The following is an 8,625-nucleotide window of genomic DNA, read 5'->3' as shown; positions in this document are numbered from 1 at the left end:
TTTTAGGGAAAGAATCTCGGGATGTGCTCTGAGGAATTTCAAGAAGTTCTCATGGCTCCTACACTATTTGGCCTTGAGGATAAGTGTAGTACAGAGACATAACTTCTTACCATAACACTGGACGTCATGGAGAAATACGTGCACTTTGAATGAGTTCAGAAAAACTATTTCTTTTTATAAGCTAATTGAAGCAGCCAATCAAAACATGGAGTAGAGGGAATGTAAGTCTGCAATGCTGTCTACTGTTTTACATTGCTTTGTGATTAAAAGTGATGTAGAGAATTAAATAATTGTACTAGTCATAAAGGTAGTGTAAGTCTGCTTCATAGTAAGCAGTATCAGTGTGAGAGGAAATGTAGAACATGATTGAGCAAGAAGGGGAAGATATTACTAGTCCAGGATTGTGTAAATGATCTTCAACATTTTAATTCTGAAAGTTGCGGAAATGCGAAAAGACGGGATTGGCTTACAAGAAATACAAGAGTTATAAATGGGTCTGACAAGATTTGGCCTTGTGGAAACTTGTGGTAGAGAGCAAGAAGTCATTTATTGTATGTAACATGTTTTTGAAAACGATGGAGGTTTTCTTTCAGAAAGTGGCGGGTTGAAAGTAATAACAGCACAACAGAGTGTAAGCTGTTCATAGGACATCCTTGGCCGTCATGGAAAGTAAGTTAACTTTAAGGAGTTCTGAATTCTGATTTGTTATGTTGTATGGGTTTTTTAAACACAATCATTTTGATTGGGTTTTTTTTCCCCGCTGTTATATGATGAATACCTTCAAGTCACTGTTTTTAGTGAAATTTGATACATTCTGAGAACAGCAAAAATAAACCATTTAACATGTATAATTAATTCTGTTCTGTTTGCATTTATGATGTACATGTAGAACTGTGTAGGAGGCATGGAGAAGGTGAGGCTTCTGTAAGTGTCAAAGTTGTTGCATACAGTGAATACATTCACACATCGGTCCACTCTTCCTTGGATGTGGTGGAGGTGGTGGGGAAGCACCAGCTGAAGCTACTAAAGAAGCCATTGCTCACTGGTAACAAAGGGTCTTTCTCTCACAATGATGAAAGTCAGAGTGAGGAAAGAAAGAGGGATTTTCATCATTTGGGAAGAACAATAGTTCTCAACCAATGAAAAGTGTTCATTTTAGATTATATGACGTAGTCTTACATCATTAGGAAACCAAAAGTGAAATGAACCAATGAAAAGTGTTATTACCAAGTCACATGACCTGCTGTGTTTACGTTACACGCTTTGCAGGGCCTCCCGGTTTGCTTCCAGAAACCTGTGCTTTGCGACTCGGTAAGCGTACCAGTTCGCTAACGTAGTACGTCATATGACGTATCACGCGACAACGCGAAACGTCATGCGGACGGGAGGCGTCACGATGTTGTTTTCTAACGCGGCAGTTGCGGTAAAGAAACGTTTACCGGTCGCGGTCTATTTCGCGGCATCAAGGTCAGCTAACGGGAAGCTTCCCGATTCGCGAAGCGGGAACGAAGAAAAAAAGTTTTACAAAAAAAAAAGTTATTAATAAACATATAAAATATATTTTGGGATTTAAAGAAGAATACATTTTACAGCTACAGATATTTGCTATTAAAAAACCATTGAAATTCACTGAAAAAACCATAGGTTATAGATTATATATAGTTAGGAATTAGCATTTACAAAACCTTGAAAATTCACTGAAAAAACCATAGGTTATAGACCATATATAGTTAGGAATTAGCATTTAAAAAACCTTATTTTACTCACACAAAACCATTGAAATTCCATATATAGTTAGTTGCACTAACTATATATCGCGCACCCGCAATCCACTGCTGATGATGTCACATATTACATCATTCATGACATGGTCAGTGACATCACTGATGACATCACTGATGACATCTCAAATGACATCATTGATGACATCACTGATGACATCTCATTTGACATCATTCTTGTGCTAATATGATAAACCTCTTCAGACTCTAATATAACCTTAGATACACTCAGTGTATACAGAAACTCACACACTGTCACTCATCCATGGAGTTACTCACACACCTAGTCAGTCATGCAAAGAAACAATCTCACCTCCATTTCCTCAACTATACAGTTATACACACCTTACTTATTCAAGCATATACTAACACATATTTACTCTCTTATACAATCCCTGATACAAGTTTACAATGATCCATACAGCTACTCACACATTCAGTGGCTCTCATGCACAGTTATTTATATATGCCAACTCTCACATGTACTGTGTTTTACATATGTACTTACTTTGACATGTAGCACTGAGATATCCATTCACTCACCAATGCACTCATGCACACAGTCAACCACCCATACAGCTGTTTCCACATGCACTTTTGAACCCATACATCTAGTGAATCAACTGCTCATACATCTATGCACAGAGTCATACACCTCCCAGGCACCCACACACACACTCAGTCTCCCATACAAATACTTGAGCAACCAATCAATAACCCATATACTTAGTCATATAGCTACTGATCAACACATGCAGCAGTTTACAGAACAACAAACATAATGATGCACAAATTAAGACAGTTTAGTCACTAACCCGTGCACTCAGTGAGACACATTTAATCACTCACTCATACATTCAGTCATGCACCTACTAAATCCTTTGTCCAGACACTTATACTTCCACTCATTCTTCAATATGTAAGACACATTTTAACTTTACAGAAACATACAGTCACTGGATGTTGTCATCAGTGATGTCATCAGTGATGTCATCAGTGATGTCATCAGTGATGTCACTGACCATGTCATGAATGATGTAATATGTGACATCATCAGCAGTGGATTGCGGGTGCGCGATATATAGTTAGTGCAACTAACTATATATGGAATTTCAATGGTTTTGTGTGAGTAAAATAAGGTTTTTTAAATGCTAATTCCTAACTATATATGGTCTATAACCTATGGTTTTTTCAGTGAATTTTCAAGGTTTTGTAAATGCTAATTCCTATCTATATATAATCTATAACCTATGGTTTTTTCAGTGAATATATATATATATATATATGTAGCACAAAACCACCTCTGTTGAATGATTTCAAGGACACAAGGGGATACAAGAAGGACCTCTTTATTTTCAGTTCATTGCACAGCGTAATGCATTTCGGCTTTCCCAGCCTTCTTCAGACGCCGACTGCAACAGGATGTCGCCCTTTCCTCCCCTGAAAATCCTCTGGTATCAGCTGACCCGTCTCATTGGGAACACCTGCAGTCCAATCCACGACTACAGTTCCCATCATGCAGTAGCAAGGTAAGTGATCAGGCGGGATGAAACGCTGAATTTCCCAGTCAGGGGGGGGCCATGTAGTGGCAGGCAGCTTCCTTAATTGTAGAATCGGAGGTCCCTCGAGTCCCCAACGCTCCAGCCACGTTCACAGGGAGAACAGACACAGAGCTGAGGAGAGCGCAGGGTTTACCCTCTCCTTCGTGTGTTTCACAGACTGTCAAAGCAGCAGCCCCGCATCCAGCTGATTCCTGTGGCGTTCCTGGGAAATTCGATACCTCGAACACAATGGAGCAAAAGAGCAGGATGCCAGTAGCTCCCAGGACACTTGAGGGGGCGGGTCCTTGTACCGCGTTTCTGGCTTCACGCGGAGAATATGTAGCACAAAACCACCTCTGTTGAATGATTTCAAGGACACAAGGGGATACAAGAAGGACCTCTTTATTTTCAGTTCATTGCACAGCGTAATGCATTTCGGCTTTCCCAGCCTTCTTCAGACGCCGACTGCAACAGGATGTCGCCCTTTCCTCCCCTGAAAATCCTCCGGTATCAGCTGACCCGTCTCATTGGGAACACCTGCAGTCCAATCCACGACTACAGTTCCCATCATGCAGTAGCAAGGTAAGTGATCAGGCGGGATGAAACGCTGAATTTCCCAGTCAGGGGGGGGCCATGTAGTGGCAGGCAGCTTCCTTAATTGTAGAATCGGAGGTCCCTCGAGTCCCCAACGCTCCAGCCACGTTCACAGGGAGAACAGACACAGAGCTGAGGAGAGCGCAGGGTTTACCCTCTCCTTCGTGTGTTTCACAGACTGTCAAAGCAGCAGCCCCGCATCCAGCTGATTCCCGTGGCGTTCCTGGGAAATTCGATACCTCGAACACAATGGAACAAAAGAGCAGGATGCCAGTAGCTCCCAGGACACTTGAGGGGGCGGGTCCTTGTACCGCGTTTCTGGCTTCACGCGGAGAATATGTAGCACAAAACCACCTCTGTTGAATGATTTCAAGGACACAAGGGGATACAAGAAGGACCTCTTTATTTTCAGTTCATTGCACAGCGTAATGCATTTCGGCTTTCCCAGCCTTCTTCAGACGCCGACTGCAACAGGATGTATATATATGTATATGTGTGTGTGAATCTTGGCCTGCAAGGATGCGGTCAGGGGTGTCAGGTGTCTGCATGTCTCCCACTGAGCTGCCAGGTTGGTTGTTGAAGCACATTCTGGATGTCTAACAGGTATTCTCCTGTGATTTGCTGCCCCAGGGAGTTCCTCTCCCCGTGGTGTGTGGCTGTCAGTCAGGTAAGCACGCGCCTCCGGGTTAAGATAAAGAACGGGTTTCCCATAAACATTATTGTGAGGAAAATGGGGTGCAGGAGACTGGGTGTAGTTTACCTGCCAGGGTTGAATCACCTGGCATTGTTTGCCCATGACTGTCGTGGTTGCCTCAAATGATTACGAAGCGTGACCAGATTACAGAGTTCAACAGGTGATGGGCAAAATGGCCCAGAAAGACACGTGGCATCTGCAAACAATAACCCAGTGAGGCAAGGGGGTGTGGCAAATTCCACCACATGTTTTCAAGGTATTATGTGCAAGAAGACGGCTGATTTCATTCTCTGTTTTCGTATTAACATTTGGGGCGGGAGTTTTTAGGAGTCTGTCGCTATGAGCACCAGGCAAGGGTGTCATTCGTTGCTTTTGCTGTATTTTTTTTTCTCTCGTTGGCAGTTGAGCGTGGCCTCCTTGTGATCGAAGGATACCAAAATGCTGCTCTGCAGATGTTAAACATCCAAATGACCCCGGAAGTACAAACATGCTTATACCACTGGTCGCGTAATAATGCGGCAAACGTGTATCAGGGGTGTCACGCACCCCCCACCCCCCCGCAGCGCTGGGAGATTCTTCAACTTTTCCGGGTCGGGGCTGGGGGGAGGAGCAGGGGCGGGGGTCGTTCATCTCAACGCCAATGAATACACGTGCGAACGTGACCAGCTCAACAGCGCCTCATCACATTCTGCTGGGGGGAGAGGTGTTCGCATCTGACCTGTATTATTTAAAATGTAATTTGGCCCGTTGTTTAAGGAGCCCCGAACTCTTCCCTCTTCAACAAGTCCTTAGTGTAAAGTGTAAACTTTAAAAGCATCAAGAGAAAGCACTTTTTTATTCGTTTTTTATTCGTATTTCACCCTTACTTTTAAAAATGTTGCAGTTGTCACAACAATAAAATGGGGGATTCTTATGTGGACAGAGTCAAGCCAATCAGAGCGCACCAAAAGCCTCACGCGCATAAACTCCATTAAGAGGCAAGGCTCGGAGGAAATAAAATACAGGGTCAATGACAGACGATACGTGAAGTGCCACATTCTAGTAAAGTCACTCGCACTTTAGCAAAGAGGCGGGAAACGGAAGAGGCAGTACGAAAAGACGGTACATTTCTAAAACAAAAGGTGATCGCCCTGGGGCGGTATGCCAAACGTCACTTCATTGCATGATGTTACCGCTTAATTGGCAATGAATGTATTTTGGAAAGTTTCATGCTCTGGTACAATTTGAGATGAATAGTTTCAACTAATTTGAGTAGTGAGGAAGAGAGCAGGAGACGTAACTACCAGTCGTGCAGCAGGTGCACAGGGGCAGTTTAACTCTGATAACTTCTGTATTTTACTACCCCAAAGCAGTAAAAAAAAAAAAAAATTAAACACATTCTTCTTGCACCGTGGCATTCATGCGAGGCGCATGGGAGACCCTGCAGAACAGCTTTCTCTAAATAAACAGTTTGATACGTGTCCTGGACCTGGCACCACGGAGGATGCAAGAAACTGCAAATCCTGGCTAAAAAAACACACAAAAAACACTACAGTCGTATTCTTGAGTCTTGCTTATCAGCAAGTTGGCCTTTGCCAGAAGAGCAGTCACGTTGTAAAATACTCTAATTCTATCTGCATATCAATATAAGGTACGGGAGTCACGGTCGCCATTTATAAAGTCACCTTTGATGGAGTGTTAAAGGTCAGAAGCCTGAGTTTATTACTGAGTAACACTAAGCCAAAGCCAACACTTCAAAGTATATCCAGGTGGGTGTGTTTGTGCAGAAATCTTGTAGAATCAAAGAAACTCTGATATTTTGTGGGTCAGCGTGGGAATCTGTCTGGGGACTTCCCATGTAGATTGCTGCTGGCTTCACGTGGGGTGGGTGCTGATGATTAATATGATCCTAGATGGAGTGGAGGCTGTTCTTAGGTGGGTGATAGCACCAAGGTGCGGGGTGATAGACCCAGCTGAATGCTGTGCAAGGATGAGCTCGGCCTTGCTGTCAGCTGGACATGAGAGCCGACCTCATGTGGGGTGGGTGGAATGAAGTCCATATGGAACCAAGCAGGGCTGAGCAAAGGTAGCTTGACCGCTGGTCCACTCCTATGTTGTGAAGTGTGCTGGTACCACGTGAAGTGGAAGATACTACTCATAGATTAGCGTCGGGACAACGTGAGGTGATTGTCGCAGATGGTTAGTTGTGAGGTGATTGTCTCAGGTGGTTGGGTGTGAGGTGAGTGTCTCGGGTGGTTGGGTGTGAGGTGATTGTCTCGGGTGGTTGGGTGTGAGGTTTATTGTCGCAGGTGGTTGGAAGTGAGTCTCAGGGGAGGTGCGTGCCCTGGCTGCAAGGGTGATAGTCTCAGTTGGTTGGTGTGAGGTGACTGTCTCACGTGGTTGAGTGTAAGTCTCTGGTGAGGGTGCGTGCTCTTTAGGGGTGATTGTCTCAGTAGGTTGGTATTAGGTGAGTGTGAGGTGATGGGGCTTGGGTGCGAGGTGATGGGGTTGGGTGTAAGGCGATTGTGCTTGGGTGTCATTCTCTGGTGAGGTGCGGACCCTGCGAGCCTCATGCGAGGTGAGTTTTAGTTTCAGGTGGCGCAGGTGCCAGTAGGGGAAGGTGTCTGATGGAAGTGGTCAGTACAGAGCCTGCCACAGCAGGCGGCGCAGAGGGGGCACTTCACAGAAAGCCAACAACAGTTCCAACACTTTAGCCGCTGACTCGGGCTCCTTGCCGTGCAACAGGCCCAGAACCTGGCCCAGGCAAGAGTTGAAGTGCTCGTAGCGGGTCAGGTAGTCTGCGATGCGCGGGCACCGCAGCAAGTCGACCAGCTGGTCCACGGAGTACTGGCGGGTCAGGGTGCCGCCGCCGTTCACTAGGATGTTGAAGATGAGCTGGAAGGTCTGGTGAATGTTGCGTGCGTGAAGAGCTTCTCGCCCACCGTCTCGCCCAGAGTCAGGCTGGCCAGCACCGACAGGGCGAACACCACCACGGTGAGGCTGCTGTGCGCCAGGAAGGCGATGAGGGCCCGGTACAGGCCCCGCACCTTGGGCAGCGACTTGACGCGCGCCTGCAGGAAGCCCAGCAGCTCATCGGTGTGGGCGCCGGCCCCGTGTGGGCCGCCTCCTCTGTAGGTCAGGCGCTGCAGCAGTTGAACGCAGGGCAGCAGGAGAGGTTCTCCCGCCGGGTTCCCTCCTCCGCTGTAGCGGTACACGGTGGCTGCCAGCGCGCCGCCCAGGCCGTGGGCAGATCGCAGTGCTTCGCGGACCTTTCTGTCTGCCGCCAGAGTCAAGAGGAGCCCCAGGGTGCACAGGGCCACGGGCGGGCCGCAGTGCGGGTCCTCAATCATCTCCACCAGGCAGGTGAGGCATTCGCTGGGTAGCACCTGGCCGGAAGCGAAGTGCCGGGTTAGCTTCAGCCCGGCGATGACCTCAAGCTGCCGCTGGAGCTGTAGCGCGTTTTGCTCCGACTTGAGGGCCCTGTAGTGGCCGGCGGCCAGCAGCAGCGACTTGAGGCAGGAGGTTGCATCCATAACCACGGCTCAGGATGCAGCGGTAACGGCAACAGAGACAGCCAGGGCGCCAACGGCTACCAGCGCGCGCTCCCGCTCTAGAGGTGCTGGCGTGTGCCCGCTCCTCCCAGCAGCAGCCCCCTTGGCTGTCCTAGGGGGCCGGAGCGGCCTCCGCCCCTTACATTTATTAATGCGAACAGTATTTGGCCTGGTTAAAGGTAATACCCTAGGCGTACATTTCAAACTGGCTACACGCTCACACGTGTGTAAACTCCTGCACTTTGTTAGGAAAAACTTTTGAAGTAGAAAAAGCACTTACCGTTTTGAAATAGCCACCTTGGGTGGAGCGTAAGGTTTAGGCCGTTCTTTATGTTTATGACAATAGTAGTTGAGTCGCGCCGGGATGCCCCCGGGTAAGCTGAGCGCGCTACAAATTTCATAATAATAATAATAATAATAAGTTTACACGGCCAAGCCCACTCCTTCTTTGAGACGTCAATATTCTTTGACTTCAGAAAAAAACA

General features: G+C 46.8%; 1 pseudogene; it reads right to left on the bottom strand.

Moving 5' to 3' along the window:
- Window positions 1-7,226: 7,226 nt before the first annotated feature.
- Window positions 7,227-8,122, bottom strand: LOC144769564 (protein CIP2A homolog pseudogene; annotated as a pseudogene).
- Window positions 8,123-8,625: the final 503 nt, after the last annotated feature.

This window comes from Lissotriton helveticus, chromosome 7, assembly GCF_964261635.1.
Source record: "Lissotriton helveticus chromosome 7, aLisHel1.1, whole genome shotgun sequence".
Classification (NCBI taxonomy): domain Eukaryota; kingdom Metazoa; phylum Chordata; class Amphibia; order Caudata; family Salamandridae; genus Lissotriton; species Lissotriton helveticus.
The sequence above is the reverse complement of the archived record's forward strand: the minus strand, read 5'-3'. Positions and strand labels throughout refer to the sequence as shown.